Below are 20,320 nucleotides of genomic sequence, written 5' to 3'. Positions count from 1 at the left end.
CCTGAATGTCTAAATGTTTTCATTTAGGTAGTAGTTCATTTTTTTCCTTCACATTTATTTTTCTGTGTCCATTTCAAAATTCTTTCAACTTAAAGTAGTAACAGTATCCAAAGTGATCAGTAGTTTGTTTTCCGTTTCCTCTTCTTGGCAGAGTCCGTTAGTACTCATGGACAGCCCCGAGCTACCCTACACTTCTCAGCATCCCTTTGCAGCTGGATTGGCCATGGACTAGTTCTAGTCTGTGGAGTTTGAGTGGAAATGACATGTGTCACTTGTGCACCTAGATGGGTGAGTATCCAGTTTGCCTTTTCCAAGCTCTTTCCCCTGTTTGCTGTCTGGATAACACTAGTGTGACCTTGAAGCCACCAGATGGAAGCACTCTGAGTCCTTGAGTCACTGCCTGGAAGAGAATTAATCCACATTTGACTGTAATGTGAGTGAGAAATAAACCGTTGTTGCATTGTTTGTCTTAGTAGCTAGTGCTAATTAAGCTAATATATTATTTTTTTATATTTTAATTAAGCTTATTAATAAGTTTGTAATTGTAATGAAGTCCACTTTATCAATCTTTTCATCTATAGTTAGTACTCTTTATGCTCTAAGAAATTTTTGCCTAACCCAAGGTCATGGAGGCATTTTCTGATACTTTATTTTAGAAGTTTTATTGTTTTGCCTTTTACGTTTAGGTCTACTATCTATCTCAAGTTAATTTTTGTATACAATTCGAGGGTCATGGTTAATTTTCCATATGGATATGCAATTAACCCAGCACCATATATTGAAAAGATCATCCCTCTCTCCCTGGGTTTCAGTAGCCCCTTCACTGAGTATCACATGTAGCAGACAGTCTCTAAAATGGCTCCATGGATCCCCACATTATTTTTTTTTCTTTTTTTTCTTTTTTTGGCTGCACCACGTGGCATGCAGGATCTTAGTTCCCCGACCAGGGATCGAACCCGTGCCCTCAGCAGTGAAAGCCCGGCATCCTAACTACTGGACTGCCAGGGAATTCCCAGTGACTCACTTCTCATGAACAGTATATGGCAAAAGTGACTGGAGTCTCTGTGATTAGGTTACAAAAGATCACGACTACCATTTACTCTCTCTTTCTCTCCCTCTTCAGTAAAGAATTTTGTATTCTCGCCTTGTAATCTGGTGTGCGCTGTGCTGAGGTTGGAGGGAAGGGAGGTCATGGGTCTGCAAATGGTATAGTTTGGTTGATATTGCTCAGAAGAAGATGGTGCTGGAAAGGCATCCCCCTGACAGTTGGATTATTAGGGGGTGCCTCTACTGGTTACCTGCAGGAGAAGACATCACAAACAAGTGCTCAGGTGCAAGAGACAATCAAACCGAGTCCCCTGGTGCTGCGCTAGGTTGGCAAGGATGCCTTTTATGTCAAAACGGGGAGAGCCTACGACATCTGGGTTACATGACAGGAAGCCAAATTTATTCAGCTTTTGTTATCTGGAGTTAACCTTCTGTCAGTAGTATTACTACATATAAAATAGACTTCTTTTTTCTGCTTTTATAAGATTCTGCTTAAGAAAAATCTGAGGTATCAAATTTCATTTTCCAGCAGCGTCAGTTTACTGCAAGATAAAATGTAAATCAAATAAATATTTCTTTGGCCCTATCCCTCTCATCCCTCCTCCCATCTGGACACAAGACATATATTTAGAATATCAGCGAGAGAGATGGGTGGGCGGGGCTTGCGAAAGAATCAACATGCCTTTAGCTAGAGACTTACTACATTCATCGTTGGAAGAGGAAGAGAAAAAACATAAAAAGAAATGGCTCGTTCAAAGTCCAAATTCTTATTTTATGGATGGAAAATGTCCAGGTTGCTGCAGGATCGCCAGGGTTTGTAGCCATGCCCACATGGTGGTGCTTTGTGTAGGTTGTTCAACAGAGTTGTGCCAGCTGATGGGAGGAAAGGCCAGGCTCACAGGAGGGTGTTCATGTAGAAGAAAGCAACACTAATGATCCCCACAACTTCCTGAATTGGGGTGATATCGCAGAAAGCCTTATTGGTTGTGTAATTCTAGTTACTCCATCAAGATAAGGTAAAGATGTTTAATTTTGTAAGGTATACAACACTGATCTCCTGTTTTGGTGTCAGCTTGTCAATACTTTTTGATTATGGGCACAAGCCAAGAACATAAATTTTCAGACTCCAGAGAACATGCCGCTTTTCTTCCTGATAAGTAAGCTGCTGCTTCACCTTTCTCCTGATTTAAGAACAAGGTTCCAAACACCAGGGGCACAAGTCACAGTGGTGGCTGGAGTGTGGCTGACTTTATCATGGGGAAATTTCAATCAAACCAGTTCCTTGCATTTTATTTCACAATTTCCCGGGGTCCCAGGAATTCCCCAGTCCTCTAATTCTGCCAGGAGGAGCAGAAGGTATTTTTCAGTCTCCGTTTTGCCGTTTATTCAACTAATGCGCTTGGGCGCATCCTTAGCCTCATCCTCTTCACCGGGCACGTGCCGCTGCTCACAGACAGAGTGCAGGGCTCCCAGGTTCCATCAGAGTCTGTACAAAGGGGGGGGGGGTCACATGAAAAAGAAGGGAGAGGCTCAGTTAGTCTCTTTGGGCTGGGTTATGTCTTTCTTGCGAAGGATTGCCAGGGAGGGGAAAGCACTAGGGAGGGACTTTGCCACTTCAGGCGAAAGCAAAATAGAGCAATTCCACTTCCATTTCCTGGGAGCATGGCACGATCCCGAGCCCCTTACATCCTGTCATTTAATCCTCACTACAACTCTGTGAGGCAGATACTATTATTTCAGATAAGAAACTGGGTTAGACACAGAGAGATTAAGAACTGGTATGAAATTCCATAGTTAGTAAGTAGTAAATCCAGGGTTTGAACCCAAGTCTGTCTGATTCCAAGGTCCATTCCCATAACTCATGTGACACTGAGTTGTTACAGTAATACGATGTTCAAGGGAGCAAACGGTAGTACATTTCACAGTGGGGAAATATGCAGCCGTTACAAAAATGATAAAAATATGGAAAGGTATCCAATATATATTTTTAAAATTTATATATTAAAAATGCCCAACAATCACCTACTACGTGTCAGCCGCAGTTCTAGGTGCCAGGGAATACAAATACCCTGCCCTCACGGAGCTTGTCACTGGAAGGTTCGGCTCGGGCAATAAACTAGCACCAACGCTGTCATTACTGCTTGCAGTAAGTGCGGTGAACAAAATGAAATGGAGCTCTGGGATTGGAGGGGTTGTTTCAGCTTGGGTGGAGCGGGAAGGCCTCTCCAAGGAGGTGAGATCTAAGTGACGAGAAGAAGGCAGTCATTGTGCATTTCAGGGGGTGGGGGTACAGCAAGTACAAGCGCACCGAGAAGGGGAGAGCACGTATGTTGCTGGGACAGAAAGAAGGGAACTGGGGCTCAGGCGTTGTGGGCAGACTGGGGGCAGCAATGGGGGAGTGGTAGGAGATTTGAGGGGCTAGCAGGGGCCAGATCATACAGGACCCGGCAGGCCACATTAAGGAGTTTGGATTTTATTTTTAGCGCTGTGGAAAACCAGTGCTGTGTTGTAAGTAGGGAAGGAATATGATCTGGCTGCTTCATAAGGATTGAAATGTGACAGCGCAAGAAGGGCAGCAAAGAGAAGCATTAAAGGCTATAGTGGGTGATGGCCAAAGGAGGTTGGCGAATATTCTTCCCTAAAAGCAATTATAGACTGGGACCAAACTGACAAGACACCTGTCTCTGGACCGTGGAAATCGACAAAGGGCATATAATAAACTGAGAATTGTTTCTTTAAGAACTACTGAACCTCAGGTGAGAACAGTAGGAATTTGACGCTTTTTAGTCTGGGCTACTCCTATCTCCCCTCCATCTATCAGCACAGCCCCTCTATTATGGTAGGACAAGCTGTACAAGCAACAACTTTGCTGCCAGAGGTGGCTGACTTGGTTTGCAGTGCAGCAGAAAAAACCCCGTGCTCCTAGGAATTGTAGGAAACAGAGCCGATCTTGGTGACAAATGAATGGAGGAAGGACAGTGTCACAGCCTGCCTAGCTAGACTGACAGACTAGCCTTCAACTTAACCGGAAAATCCACAAAATGAGACAACCATGGGGGACCTTGCTTAGCACCCACGTGTCTGTGGCAGTCTAGAAGGCCGTGTACATGCTCAAAGCTGCCCGAATGCTGAGAGAGCAGAGAGAGTCCTTGCTCTCCTTAAGTTCCTGGTCGAATGTGAGGCTTTGCGTGTGACGGAGGAGACATGAGAGGGCCTGGTAGAAAGTAGAAGCTGAGACATACTTGTAAACTGCCTGAACTTTGTATGTAACCTCCAACCCACACAGAAATCCATCCACAAGAGGTGGAAGACTTACCGTCTCAAGATTTTTTTTTTTTTAACATCTTTATTGGAGTATAATTGCTTTACAATGTTGTGTTAGTTTCTGCTGTATAACAAAGTGAATCAGCTATTTGTATACATATAATCCCAAATCCCCTCCCTCTTGCGTCCACGTCTCAAGATTTTTAAGCACAACCTCTAACCAGTCATTGGCTGTTCACAAAGATATGCTGACACAGGGGTGACCCCTAAGAGACAGGCTTAAAAATTAAAAACATAGAATTTTTTAAAACCTGAGCGAAAACATTAGTGGCTACATGCTTTAGGGACAACAGACTTTACTCAATGAATCTAGAAAGTCTGTTAACTAACTAAGTAACTGATAAAACACAGCCAACAACAGCCTCCAGGGAATCAACCTACAGTTCCTACACTTCTGTTGAAAATATCCAGTTTTCCACAAAAAATTATGAGACATTCAGAGAAACGGCATTCAGGAAAAAAGCAGCCAAAGAGGCCGACTCTGAGTTGGCTAAGATGTTGGATTTAGCACAAAAAACTTCAAAGCCACTGTTATAAATATGTTCAAAGAACTAAAAGAAATGGTGTTTAAATGATTAAAATATGGTATAACGGAAGTAACTCATCAAACAGAGAAACTGGGATCCTCATACATTGGTGGTGAGGATGTAAAAGTGGTCCAATTACTTTAGAACCAGCTCGTCGATTTCTTAACATATGACTCAGCAATTTCACTCGTAGAAACCTGCCAAAGATAAACGAAAACATGTGCCCACACAAACATAGGTGTTCAAATGTTCATACCAGCATTATTCATAATGTCCAAAAGACCAAACGACCATCAATACACACATAGTACATAAAATGTGGCATATCTAGTCAATGGAATATTATTCGCAATTATTATATGCAACAACATAGCTGAACCTGAAAAACATTGTGATAAGCGAAAGAAGCCAGGCACAAAAAAACTCCTACATTTTGTACCATTCCCTTTATTAAAATGCCACTAAAAGGCATATTTACGGAGACGTGAAGCAAATCAGTGGTTGCCTAGGGCTAGGGGTGGGAGCCTGGATTAATTGTAAACATATAGGAGCAAACTTTGCGGTGAGGGAAATGTTCTAAAACTGGATTGTGGTTCAGATGGCAAAAGTCTATAACTTTACAAAAAAGTCAATTTTAATGCTTACAATAGATGAATTTTGTATTATGCAAATTATCCTGCCCTAGAAGTGTTAAAACTTAAATAAACATTTTTATAAAGGCTGACAGAGGCCCAGTCTGGGAAGCACATTTGTCCTAATGCACCGGAGACACCAGGGCAGGCGGGAGGCACCCAGTCAACGGCAAACGGCCAGATCTTGGAAACCTCTTTATCGTCATAGTTAAAAATGTCTTTACCCCCTACCCAGAGACACCAGAGCAGTTGCGGGCGTCAGTAAGGGAATCTCAACATACCCTTCCCTTCCCCCACTGGGAACACCTTTTAACCTGACCTTATGAAACCCTCAGTCATCAGCAGCAGGAAACACAGGAAGCCCCGGGGGCACCAGATAAATGAAGCCGACCAACATAACACCACAGCGTCTCTGAAAACAAACTGCCATTGGAACCACAGCCCACAAAATTAGGTCAAGACCTGTATGCTAAACTAAAACAGGGTGAATGCCTGCTTAAATAAAAGAATTATATAGTTCTCAGAGTCCTAAATTAATGAACAAAATGTCCACGATACACTTGAAAACCACCCATCATAACAAGAACCGGAAAATCACAACTTGAATGAGGAAAAGCAATCAACTGATGCCAACACTGAGATGAATCAGATGTTGGAATTATCTGACAAGGATTTCAAAGCAGCTATCATAAAAATGCTTCTGCAATCAATTACAAATTCTCTTGAAATAAATGAAAAAATAGAAGATCTCAGCAAAAAGTAGAAGTCATAAAAAATAACCAAATGGAAATTATAGAACTGAAAATTCCAATAACTGAAATAAATAACTTGCTGAATGGGTTTAATAGTAGATTGGAGATGACAGAGGACATAAACTTGAGGACAGAATCATAGCAGCCACCCATTTCGAACAACAGAGAGAAAATAGACTGAAAAGAAACGGAGCCCGAGGGATTTGTGGGATAATAAAATATCCCAATGTTTGTATAATCAGTGCCTCAAAAGGATAGGCGATAGGGAGGCTGAAAGAGTATTTGAAGAAACAATGGCTGCAAAGTTCTAATTTGGCAAAAGACACAAAGCTACAGGCCCAAGAAGCTGAGTGAACCATAAATAGGAAAATCAAAGAAAGATGCTAAGACACATCATAATTAAACTTTTGAAAAATAAAGACAAAGAAAAAAATCTCAAAAGCAGCCTGAGAGCAATGACATATTACCTATAGGGGCACACCAATTCAAAAATGTATTTCTCATCTGAAAACATAGAGGCCAGAAGTGACACAACATTTTTCAAATGCTGAGAGAAAAGAATTGTCAACAGCAAATCCTGTTTCAGGTATCCTTCAGGAATGAAGAGAAAACAAAAACATTTTCAGGCAAGGGAAAACTAAAAGAATTTTTCACTAGCAGACATGCCATTAAATATTGGCTAAAGGAAATTCTTCAAACAGGAAGATAATGATAAAAGAACAAAATTTGAAGCATCAGGAAGGAAGAAGGAACAATGGAAAGAGCAGAAATATGGGTACATATAGTAAACTATTTTCCTCAGGAGTTTTATAAAACATTATTAGTGATTAAATACAATATAATAACACCATCTAATACTCAAAATAATATTTAAAAGTGGGGAGGGTAGAGAGACCTAAACGAGAGTGAGGTTTCCACATTTGAAATGGTAAAAAGTTGATACCAGTAAACTTTTATAAGGCACATATTTATATTGTAATACACCAAGCAACTACTACACTTGTGTAGTGAAAACTACACAAAGAGAGACTCAAAAACACTTAATGAATCAAGATGGGATTAAAAAAATGTCTAACTGGCCCACAGGAAGGCAAGAAAAGAGGAACAGAGGAATGGGAACCAGAAGGATTAAAAAAAGAAAACAAATAATAAAACAACAAATTCAAGTGCTAATATATCCATAATTACATGAAATATAAAGGGTGTAAATACAACAATTAAAAGACAAAGATTACACAAGTAAAAAAACATGACACAAATATATATTCCTTACAAAACTTTAATGCTTTTCTAGTTTCTTGATGTAGGAAATTAGGTTTTTTTGATTTGAGACCTATGCTTATTTCTAATGTAAGCATTTAGTGGCTTAAATTCCTTCTCAACACTGTTTTTGAATGTCGTAAGTAAATTCAATGGCATAAATAAGTTGAAAGTAAAAGGATGGAAAAAGATGTAAATTGCAAATATTAACTTTAAAAAGCAGGTGTGGCTATAGTAATATCTGATAAAATAGACTTCTGATTTAAAAAATCACTACAGGGAATTCTGTGGCAGTCCAGTGGTTAAGACTACGCTTTTCCACTGCAGGGAGCACAGGTTCGATCCCTGGTCAGGGAACTAAGATCGTGCAAGCCGCGTGGCATGGCCAAAAATAAATAAGTTCAATAAATAAATAAATAAATAATAATCACTACAAAGAGGGACATTAGGATCAATCACTGAGGAAAATATTACAGTCCTAAAGGTGTGCATACCCAAAATCAGAGTCTCAAAATATATGAAGCAAAAACTGATGGAGTTGAAAATACAAATAGGCAAATCCACAATTACAGTTGGGAACTTTAAAACCTCCACTCTCAGCAACAGATAGAACTTCCTCACAGAAAATCAACAAAGATATAAAAGATTTGAGCAATGCTATAAACCAATCAGGATCAAATTGACATATACAGAAGATTCTGTCCAACAACAACAGAATGCACATTTTTTTCAAGCATATGGAAAGGGAAAGGCCCTATGATAGATAAAACAATATTGACAAAGAATAAAGTGGGAGGAATCGCTCTACCTGATAATAAGGCTTACTCTATAGCTACAGTAATCAAGACAGTGTTGTATTGGTGGGTAGAGGGCTAAACACATTGGTCAATGGGATAGAATCAAGAATCCAGAAATAGACCCTTACAAATCTGCTCAGTTGCTTTTAACAAATGTACAAGAGTAATTCAGTGGAGGGATAGCCTTCTCAACAAGCAGTGCTGGAGCAATTGGACATCCACAGGCAAAAAACAACAACAACAAAAAACTTTCACCTAAACGTCATACTTTATACAAAAATTATCACAAAACGGATCACAGACCTAAATGTAAAACATAGAACTATAAAAGCTTTAGAAAGAACATAGGAGACAATATTTAGGAACTTGGGCTAGGCAAAGAGTTCTTAGACTTGACACCAAAAGCATGATCCATAAAAGGAAAAATATAAAAATTTAACCTCATCAAAATTAAAAACTTTTGTTCTGTGAAAGTCTGTGTGAAGAGGATAAACTATGGATTGGGAGAGAATATTTGCAAACAACATATCTGACAAAGGACTAGTATCAAGAATATATAAAGAGCTCTCAAGACTCAGCAGTAAAACAAAAAAACAAAAAATCCAATTATAAAATGACCGAGAGACATCATGGAGAGACATTTCACCAAAGTGGATATACAGATAGCAAATAAGCACATGAAAAGATGTCCAACATCATTAGCCATCATGGAAATACAAATTAAAACCAAAATGAAACATCACTACACATCTATCAGAATGGCTAAAATCAAAAACAGTGATAACACCAAATGATGATGAGGAGTCAGAGAAACTGGCTCACTCCTACGATGGTGTGCAAACGCAAAATGGTACAACCACTTTGGAAACTAGTTTCGCAGAGTCTTTCAAAAGTAAACATGCAATTATCATATAACCCACCAAGGGCACCCTTGGTCATTTATCCCAGAGAACTGGAAATTTATGTTCACACAAAAACCTGTACACACATGTTCATAGCATCTTTATTCTTAATAGGCAAAAACTGGGAACAGCTCAGATGTCCTTCAACAAGTGATGGTTAAAGAAACTGTGGCATATCCATACCATGGACTACTACTCAAGAGTTAAAAGGAATAAACTATTGAAACACACAACAATGTGGATGAACCCCTAGGAAATTACACTGAGTGGAAAAAAAGCCAATCCCCAAAAGTTAAAAAAGCATGATTCCATTTCTATAGCATTTAAAAAAATTTATTTATTTATTTATTTATTTTTGGCTGCACTGGGTCTTTGTTGCTGTGTGCGGGCTTTCTCTAGTTGTGGCGAGCGGGGGCTACTCTTTGTTGTGGTGCATGGGCTTCTCATTGCGGTGGCTTCTCTTGTTGTGGAGCACAGGCTCTAGGCGCATGGGCTTCAGTAGTTGTGGCACGCAGGCTCAGTAGTTGTGGCTCACTGGCTGTAGAGCGCAGGCTCAGTAGTTGTGGCGCATGGGCTTAGTTGCTCCACGGCATGTGGGATCTTCCCGGACCAGGGATCGAACCCATGTCCCCTGCATTGGCAGGCAGATTCTTAACCACTGCGCCACCAGGGAAGTCCCTCTATAGCATTTTTGAAAGGACAAAATTTTAGAAATGAAGGAAAGATTAATGGTTGCCAGGAATTAGGGACAGGAGAGCGGGCAGCAGGAGGGAAGTGGGTGTGGTTATAAAATGGCAACAGGAGGGATCTTTGTGTCCTTGGAACTATTCAGTATTTTGACTTTTGTGATGGATGCACAAACTTACACAGAAAGAAAAAAAAAGTGTAGCACTAAACACAACACGTACACACACATACACACAAATGGGAACCATTAAAACTGGGGAATCAGAATAAGACTGGTGAATTATATTAATGTCAATAGCCTGGTTTATAGTTTTGTAACATGTTGCCATTTGGGTAAACTGGGCAAGGTGAGCAAGCCATCTCTCTGTATTTCTTACAACTGCCTGGAATCTTCAGTTATCTCGATAAGAATTTCAATTAAACGTGCTACAGCAGAAATCTAGAGAAGAGATGAGGAAATTGGACTTAGGTGATGATGGAGCTCTTGCCAGGGTGTTATTCAGTGAAAAGAAACAAGGTCCAGGATAGCTTGTGTGGTGTGTTCCCACTTACAATTTAAAAGGATGCATCTATACATATTTGTATATCAACATTGAAAATTACTGGAAGGGGACATAGGAAATTGTTGAAATAGTGGCCACTGGAAAGTCTAGCATGGGAGGAGACCCACTTTTCAAAATAGGCCCTTTTGTGGTACTTTATTTATTTGTTTTTAATTGAAGTATAGTTGATTTACAATGTTGTGCCAGTCTTTGCTGTACAGCCAAGTGGATAAACAACAAGGTCCTTTATTTTTCTTTTAACCATGTGCCTATATTGCTTGTGTTAATTTATACTAAAAAATACATAGAAATGAGAATATCTTACATGAAATATAAACTTCAATGTTTTTAAATATGAATTTTTATATTCAATGCTGTCATAATTATTACAGAGAATCTGTGGGGAAAATCTCACAGGGGGAAAACAAATTTGCTAGTTTTGTTGGAGGAGGAAGCTTTCATCAAAAAATGATTGCCATTGCTCTGATACTCCTGAACCCCTAGACTCCAGGCCAGAGCCAGTTGCAGAGGAAGCTATCACAGGGGAGTGGGATGAGTTCTGGTATCAGCTTGATGGTAGTTTAAAAAAACAAAGGTTCCTGAAGGCACTGTATTTTGATGTCGAACTGTATGGAAGAAATAGTTCTTTGTGCTAGTATTTTGCCATTTAATCCTGATCACTGATCACATTTTAAGTCTGTTCATGAAAACTGGCATGCATAATTTCAAAGTTTATATCCTAAATGCTCGCTTGTAAATATCAAGAATGTTGGCAGTAGTTGGTGTCTAATATTTCCTACAGCCCACCAGCAGGGAAGAGAGGAACTGATGGGCAGATTATAATAAATCAGCTGGGCCTAAGTCTGGGCGTGTCAGAACTCCTGAAAAGGCTGATCCATTCTGACTAAATGAGGAACAGCTAGGGAACAAGTCTGTGGTACAATTAATTGATGTATAAATTCTCTGAGACCTTTTGAGCTAAATGTAAGCCTCAGCCACATACAGAGGCAAGACTGCGCAAACAACGGAATCTGTGTAAACAGCAAAGGTAGTGGGTCACACTTAGATTACCTTGGGCTAATGTAATTTTGAAAATGTTTGGGTTTTTTTGACACTGATGAGAGATCTCTGATAAATCACTGCTCCACAGCAACATTTTCATCATAAAACCGATCTGTTTATGCCCTTATTTTTATTTTTACATCCTGCTCTATGTCTTAAGAAGGCGTTGACAAGCAGCTGTTTAAAACAGCTGGAACAGCTTTTAAAACACATACTCTGGGCCTCTGGCTCCCTCTTCACAGACCTCAAGGGCTGGAAGGCATCACTTTGCACTGACAGTGAAGTATCTCAAATAACTTTTGAGTTTGAGCAACAAGTTGGATGATGGTGCTGGTGGATTTTCACTGGTGAATATTTAAAGAAGAAATGCCACTAATCATGCACAAACCTGTTTATAAAATGGAGGAGGAAGTACACTTCATACATTTTTTTATGAAGCAGCAAAACCTTGCTGCCAAAATGTTGCAAAGTAATTGGTTTGAAGAGAACTGCAAATCAATATACTTTGTGTACATAGATGCAAAAATCAACGAAATATATAGTTGAAACCAGCAATATATTAAAAGAATAAAGGGAAAAGGGGGAAAAGTATGATCATGTCAATAGACTAAGAAGATTTTGACAAAATCCAACACCTGTTCATGATAAACAACAACAACAAAACCTCAGCAGACTGGATACAGAAAAAGCTACAGGTCTCATGATATTTATTGATGAAATACAAATACTTTCCCCTAAATTTAGAATTAGGCACAGATGCCCAGTCTCACCGCTTCCATTGAACATTGTTCTGGAAATCCTAGCAAGTGCAATAAGGTAAAATAAAGCCATAAATATTAGAAAGGAAAATTTAAAAGCACCTGTATTTGCATACAACATGATTGTTTATGTAGAAAATTCTAAGGAATCTGCAAAATCATTCTTCAAACAAATAAGTGAGTCTACCAAGTTGACATGACTCAATTTACAAAAAGAGTAGTGTATACTTATAGTGACCCAAAACATTTGGGAAAAAATTTAAGCAAACAATTCTATTTACAACAGCATCAAAACTATAACATAATTTAGGAAAAATATAACAGATGTACGTGAGCTCTACTTTGAAGAGTGTAAAAATTGCTGGATAAAGACTAAATATTATTAAGATGTTCATTCTCCCCAAATTAATTGCTACATCATAAAATAAAATACTGGAAGCTTCTTTTGTAAAAATTTACAAGCTGTTTCTACAGATTTCCCCATTTTTACTGACGTATAGTTGACAAAAATTATATATATTTAAGGTATATGACGATATTTTGATATACATAATACATTTGAAATAATAGCCAAAATCAAGCTAATTAACATATTACCTCACATAGTTACTTCTTCCTTCCTCCCTCCCTCCCTCCCTCCTTCCCTCTCTCCCTTCCTTCCTTCCTTTCTTTCTTTCTCTTTCCTTTCTTTAGTGGTAAGAACACTTAAGATCTTCCTTCTTAGCAAATTTCAAGTATACAACATTGTTGACTATATTCATATTGCTGTACATTAGATCCCCATAATTTATTTATCTTGCATAACTGAAAGTTTGAACTCGTTGACCAACATCTCCCCACTCCTCCCACACACACACAGACACACTCCTGGCAACTATCATTTTACCCTCTGCTTCCATCAATTTGACTATTTTAGATTCCACATATAAGTGAGACCATGCAATATTTGTCTTTATGTATCTGGCTTGTTTCTCTTAGCATAATATCCTCTAGGTTCATCCATGTTGTTTTAAATGGCAGGTTTTCCTTCTTTTTTTAGGCTACATGATATTCTGTGGTATATGCATACCACATTTTCATTCTCCATTCATCTGTCTGTGGATAGTTCGGTTGTTTCCATATCTTGGCTATTGTGAATAATGCTATAATGGACAAGAAGTGCAGATATCTCTTTGAAATATAGATTTTATTTTATTTTTGCTTATTTTTTATTGAACTATAGTTGTTTTAGAGATAAAGATTTTAATTCCTTTGGATATATACCCAGAAGTGGGATTACTGGATCATGTGGTACTTTTATTTTTAATTTTTTGAGGAATCTCCATTCTATTTTCATAATAGCTGTACCAATTTACATTCTCACAAACAGTGTACAAGTGTTCCCTTTTCTCCACATCCTCACCAACACTTGTTGTGTTTTGTCTTTTTGATAATAGCCACTCTAACAAGTGTGAGGTGATATCTCATTGTGGTTTTGATTTGCATTTCCCTGAGGATTAGTGATGTTGAGCAACTTTTCATGTACTTGTTGGCCATTTCAGTGTCTTCTTTTGAAAAATGTCTGTTCAGGTCCCTTGCCCATTTTTTAATGAGGTTATTTGATTTTTCTGTTCTTGAATTTTATGAGTTACTTACATATTTTGGATATTCGCCCCTTTTTTGCTTGATAATGGTTTTCGAACATTTTCTCTCATTATGTAGGTCATCTCTTCACTCTGTTGAATGTTTCCTTTGCTGAGGTAAAGCTTTTTAGTTTGATGCAATCCCACTTGTCTATTTACGCTTTTGTTGCCTGGTATTTTGAGGTGATATCCAAAAAAAATCATTGCCTAGTTCAATGTGAGAAAGCTTTTTCCTTATGTTTTCTTCTTGTAGTTTTACAGTTTCAGGTCTTATGTTTAAGTCTTTAATTATTTATGAATTGACTTTTGTATATGGTGTGAGATATGGTTCCAATTTATTCTGCAGGTGAATTTCCAGTTTTCCCAAAATCATTTATTGAAAAGGCTCTTCCCACTGTGTGTTCTTGACACCCTTGTTGAAATCAGTTAGTGTAAATGTGTGGATTTATTTCTGGGCTCTCTATTCTGTTCCATTGGTCTATGTGTCTCTTTAGTGGGCCAGTATCATACTATTTTGATTACTGTCACTTTGTAATATATTTTGAAATCAGGAATTGTGATGCCTCCAGCTTCGTTTTTCTTGCTCAAGATTGCTTTGGCTATTTGGAGTCTTTTGCAGTTCCATATAAATTTTAGGACTGTTTTTCTCTGAAAAATGCCATTGGAATTTTGATAGGGTTTGTACTGAATTCATAGATCTCTTTGGGTAGTATGGACACAAGCTGTCTTTCCATTTATCTGTGTCTCCTTTAATTTCCTTCATTGATGTTTTATAATTTTTGGTGTACAAGTCTTTCAACTCTTTAAGTTTATACCTAAGTATTTTATTCTTTTTGTTGCTATTGTGAATGAGATTCTTTTCTTAAATTTCTTTTTGGATAGTTCATTGTTTCTGTGTAAAAATGCCACTGTTTTTTGTATGTTAATTTTGTATCCTACAACTTTACTGAATTCATTTTAGTTCTAGTAGATTTTTTGTTGAGTGTTTAGGGTTTTCTTCAAACAGAGATAATTTTACTTCTCTTTTCCTATTTGGATGCCTTTATTTCTTTTTCTTGTCTAATTGCTCTGGCTAGGACTTCCAGTACTATTTTGAATAGAAGTGACAAGTGTGGGCACCCTTGCCTTGTACTGGATCTTAGAGGGAAGGTTTTCACATTTTCCCAATTGATTATGATGTTAGCTGTGGGCTTTTCATATATGACCTTTATTGTGTTGAGGTATAAAATAGCCAAATCTTGAAAACAAAGGACAAAGTTAATAAACTTATATATATGAATTCAAATATTACTATAAATTTTCAGTAATTAAGACATGTGGTACTAGCATACAGATAGACAAATAGATCGGTGCAACAGAGTAGGGATTCTAGAATTAAACCTAAACTTCTAAATTCAGTTGATTTTTGACAGTCTGCCAAAGTAGTTCACTTGCAAAAATGAAGCTTTTCAATGAATGGTACTAGAACAACTGAATAACCATATTAAAAAAATACTGTTAACCCCTACCTCACACTGTGCACAAAACATAATTCAAGATGGCTCATAGATATAAATATAATGCTTAAATTACAAAGCTTCTAGAAGGAAACATAAGTGAATATCTGTGCAATCAGGGGGTCACCAGTGTTTTTGTAGTCAGGACACAGAAAGAAAGAAATATATAAGCAAATATCTTGGTCAACTAGACTTACTGAGAATAAAGAACTTCTGTTTATCAAAAGATACCATTAAGAAAATGAACAGGCAAGCCAAATGCTTGGAGAAAATTTTCACAAACCATATTAAGCATAATAAAAAGGTAGAAAGGACTATGTCTTCCCCCCCAAATCCATTATTCTCTATGATATCTCCCCAGTTTTTCTCTTTCGCCATTTATCATAATATCTGATCATCCATTTGCTTGTTTGTTTGGTGTCTCACCCACAAAAATGTAATCCCTCTGAGAGAAGGGTCTTCTACCAGTTTCTATCTCAGTGAACACAGTAGGTGCTCAAGAAACATTTATTGAATAAATAAATAGTATTTATCCTTTGATATAGGAGGGGCTGGGAATGTATGTTTATTCACTGGGTTTATTCACTCTTTAGCATCATCCAAAGAGCCAACTTGGCTGTGTGTGGGAGACTCTAAATGTTCACAGCTCAGGCTGGATCTGCTTTGGTATTTCCAGTTGTTGGCAACTTGAGATATCTTTATTCCATGCCTCTACCTTAGAAAGTAAAATTTGATGTTTGTTAGTCATCAGGAAACTGAACCAGTCTTTTAGGCTTGTATTGTTCCTTGAGTTATTCAGCTATGCTTAGCTAGCAACTCAGTTGGAATGGTCCTAAATTTCATGGTAAATCTTTTGGATTAGAGTATGGCAAAGCCTCATACTTTATCATGGCTTTAAAGTTGCTTTCACATATTGATGAGGATATCAAAGTATTTCAAGCTCCAGATGGAAACACTTAAGTGAACTGCACATCATCTTGGTGCAGGAAGCCTTGACTTTGGTGCTTATTACGGGTAGGACTTATCAACCTCATTTTACATCCTAAAATGCTAGCAAAGATGGTGAACACTGAGAACAATTTGGGTATTGATTGTTTATATATCAGCCAGTGTAAAAATTTTGCTTTCAAATTCTCAAAGTCTATTTCTGTTTATTTGCACACAAGTAAAGAGAGCAGGGTTTTGAACTCAAATTGGCCCCTAAATAAATGCCCCTGATAAATGCTTGCATTTGGCCAGCATTTCTAACCACCATCTGGAAGGGGCAAAGTGGGTAATTTGCAAAGCTGTGTTTACTCTGAATAAATTTGAGAAATTCTATTTCAGTCCATTATATACTTAATATTAAAACATTGGATTAGACAAACTGTAGATTACCATTAGAGACAGTTGTTACAGATTAGCCAGCCTCAACCATGGGTTCAACAAAGTTAGAAGGGATAATAAATAGCATGCTGGGGGTTGCTGAGAGAAAGCCACTGGCTGCCTTTGAGGAGAGGATTCATCTGGGCTCTTATATGACTGTTCAACAGCCCAGTTACCCATCTCTGGAGAGCTCCCTAACTCACATTTCATCACAACTCTACATTTTTTGAACACTTTATGTATGTGAGGTACTAGGCTACCTACTCCATGTTTACATTTCCCAAACCGTTTTAAATACATTTCCTCATGCAGTGCCCATAGCTGCCCATCAAAGCAAGCATCATTAGCCCTTATTTAACAGACGAGAAAATGGAGGTCCAGAGGGGATCCAATGATGCCACATTGCCAATGGGTGGAAGAGTCGGATTCTAATTCGTCTGTTTGTCACTCCAGAAGTTTGCCTTGTTGTTTTCTTCCCAATATGGATACAACAACATTAACTAAAAGATGTGACAGGATGAGATGAAGATAGTTAGAGACTGAGATAACAAGAGGGGTGCAAGGGACATGCAGGCTGGCTCTTCTGCGGCCCAGGGCTCAGGCAAGTACATTTCAGGAACCATTATTGAAGGTACGGATTTTCTATGAGAATTGCCTCAGAGCCTACTGATTTCTCAGGGAGCCATACAGGGTGATCCCTGAGTTCTTCCTACACCCACTCCAACTTGCAGAAGTATTTCCAAGCCTCTGACTCCCAGCCTGGGCAGGAGAGCCTTCAGAGATGAAAGGATGGCCAGTCTGTGCTTCTGTGAGTGGGCTGTCTCTGTCCTCTGCTGGACTTCAGGGCATCTGGATTATCTATGACTCTGGATTTTCTGGCTGGAGGAAGGAAGCCTAGTGAAGGCAGATCCCATCCTTAGGGGCTCAGTTGAGGCTTGTCCGGAAGAGTCAGTGGAGAGGGTATCAGAGCACTGCCATGATCACCAGTTACCTTGCCTGTACCGTCCACGTGCATGAGCTCTGTGAGGACAAGAACTGAATCTCAGTCACCATGTGTCTGGTGCCTGGCATGTAGTTAGCACTTGATGAATGTTTGAATATTAAATTGAAATATCAATCGATAGATGACCATGAGCCCCTTAGGGCCACCTGACATTTCCATTCCCGGCACCTACTTGCTGACACTTGCTTCTCCCTCTCAGACAGCCCTGGTAGCCCTAGTTAGGGATGTAGGCTTCAGACAAGAGAATGTGATATTGACTCCAGTTCACTTAGTCAGTACGTATTCATTAAGCATCATTGGGAAAAGTAGTCTCATGTGTGCATGCAGTCTTTTGGACACTCCTCCCCCCCCCCAGTTTGGCCACATAAGAATGGGCCTTGGGCCTGGAACACTCCCTTACCACAGATACAGTCCTCACACCTTGTGTGGGGATCTTTCCCCGTTTCAGACTTAACGCGGGCTCCTTTGCTCTGGTTAGCACGTGTGTCATATGGTGCCCGGTCAACTCCACTGCTCTGTCTGTTCCTGGTGGGGCGGAACGGGTCCTTCGCTTGCAGCAGGAGAGTGGGGGGCGCAGACCATCTCCCTGTGGGCCAGGGCCTGCTGACCGGGAGGGGCTGACGCCCACCATGGAAGCTGATGTTGCTCCATCCGGTACCTGTGGGAGTCATATCTTGGCAACCTCAAACCGTGATTGATCTCCTGGGACTGTGGTTCCTGGGGGCAGGCGTCATTATGCTCTTCGCTGTCCTGCATGCAGTGGGACGCCTGCCCTGGAGGTGGTGACAGGTGTCACTTGCTGGCCAGTTCAACAAGGCCCTCATGGTTTCCGGGCCTCCTGTAAGTGAGGTTCTGGGGAGGTGGAAAAGTAATTAAAACCTAGCCTCTCCACCCCAAGAGGCTCATGATTTACATGTACACAAAATTATAGTTATCATTTGCTAAATACCTACTATGCACAAGGGCTTCATCTGAACCAAAGCTCCTTCTCATTTCATAAAGCATAGAGCTACTTTTGTCTTGGTTTTGTTGGGACAGTCCTGGTTTATTCTTGTTGTTCCAGTGAAATGATTAATGGCACCCTTTTCGCTCTCACAAGTGTCTTGATTTGAACAATCAATTATATGGTCAGCCTCACTAAGCCACACGGGTCCTCACATATGCTGACTCAGAAGTCTAACCAGAGTACCGTGGGACTCCTGAATAAGGAGCAATTAGATCTCCCTCGGGTGGGATCGGGGAAGAGGGTCATGGAGAGGGTGGAATTTGAGGATGACTAGGTAGTATTTTTGACAGCAGAGGTGACGATTTTTGATGTCTCTCCTTTTCCTTTGTTATGAGTATCTCTGTACTTGGATGTTCAAAGCCAGGATCAATGAGTTCTGGTATAAAACACAGGGATCTCCGTCTAAGCACAGAAAAGCATATGAGTAAAAAATAGGGGACTTCCCTGGTGGTCCAGTGGGTAAGATTCCTCGCTCCCAAAGCAGGGGGCCTGGGTTCCATCCCTGGTGGGGGAACCAGATCACGCATGCATGCCGCAACTAAAGATCTCGTGTGCCGCAACAAAGATCCCATATGCTGCAACTAAGACCCAGTGCAGCCAAAATAAATAAATTAATTAATAAAAAAATAGAACATAACATTTATCGATCACTTATTAGGCACCAGACACTGTGCTAAGTCAGTCATGCGCAGCATATCAGTGAATCCTTACAAACCTGTGAGATGGTGCCTGTGAACGCTCATCCCCTTTCTAAGGAGAGGAAATGAAGGCTAAGAGCGGTTAAATGACTTGTTCAGGGTCACACAGCTAGGAAGTTGTGGAATCAAAATACAGACAGAGGTCTTTCTCACTCCAGAGCTCGCATTATTTTTTTTTTTAATTGAGATATAATTGACATGTAACATTGTGTAAGTTTACGGTGTACGTGTTGATTTGATACATTTATGTATTGCAGTATGATTACCACCATAGAATTAGCTAACACCTCTATCAGGTCACGTTATCGTCATTTCAGTTTTGTGGTGAGAACAATTTTGATCTGGTCTCTTAGCAACTTTGAAGTATATATTGTAGTATTGTCGACTACCATCACAATGCTGTGCGTTAGATCTCCATAACTTAGTCATCTTCTCACTGCAAGTTTGTACCCTTTGACCAACATCTCCTCAACTCCCCTACCCCCCAGCCCCTGGTAACTACTATTCTACCCTCTGTTTCTATGATTTTGGCTTTTTTAGATTCCACATATAAATGATACCATATAACACTGCCGAGTTTATTGCAGAATTATTCACAATAGCCAAGATATGGAAACAGCCTAAGTGTCCCTGAGCAGATGAATGGATAAAGAAGATGTGGTGTGTGTGTGTGTGTGTGTGTGTGTGTGTGTGTGTGTGTCTATATATCTATATCTATATATAGATATAGGTACAGATATAGATATTCTATCTTCGGATATTACTCAGCCATGAGAAAGAACGAAATCCTGCTATTTGGGACAGCAGGGAAGGACCTTGAGGGCATAGTGCTAAATGAGA

The 20,320-nt window shown here is 39.4% G+C and overlaps 1 pseudogene across 1 annotated transcript; it reads left to right on the top strand.

Moving 5' to 3' along the window:
- Nucleotides 1-1,567: 1,567 nt before the first annotated feature.
- Nucleotides 1,568-19,318, top strand: LOC309620108 (small ribosomal subunit protein eS27-like pseudogene; annotated as a pseudogene). The gene has a single exon. The product of its transcript is annotated as a small ribosomal subunit protein eS27-like pseudogene (transcript).
- Nucleotides 19,319-20,320: the final 1,002 nt, after the last annotated feature.

This window comes from Balaenoptera borealis (genome assembly GCF_965194805.1).
Source record: "Balaenoptera borealis genome assembly, chromosome: X".
Taxonomy (NCBI): Eukaryota; Metazoa; Chordata; class Mammalia; order Artiodactyla; family Balaenopteridae; genus Balaenoptera; species Balaenoptera borealis.
Note: the sequence above shows the minus strand (reverse complement) of the source record. Positions and strands in the feature narration are given on the sequence as shown.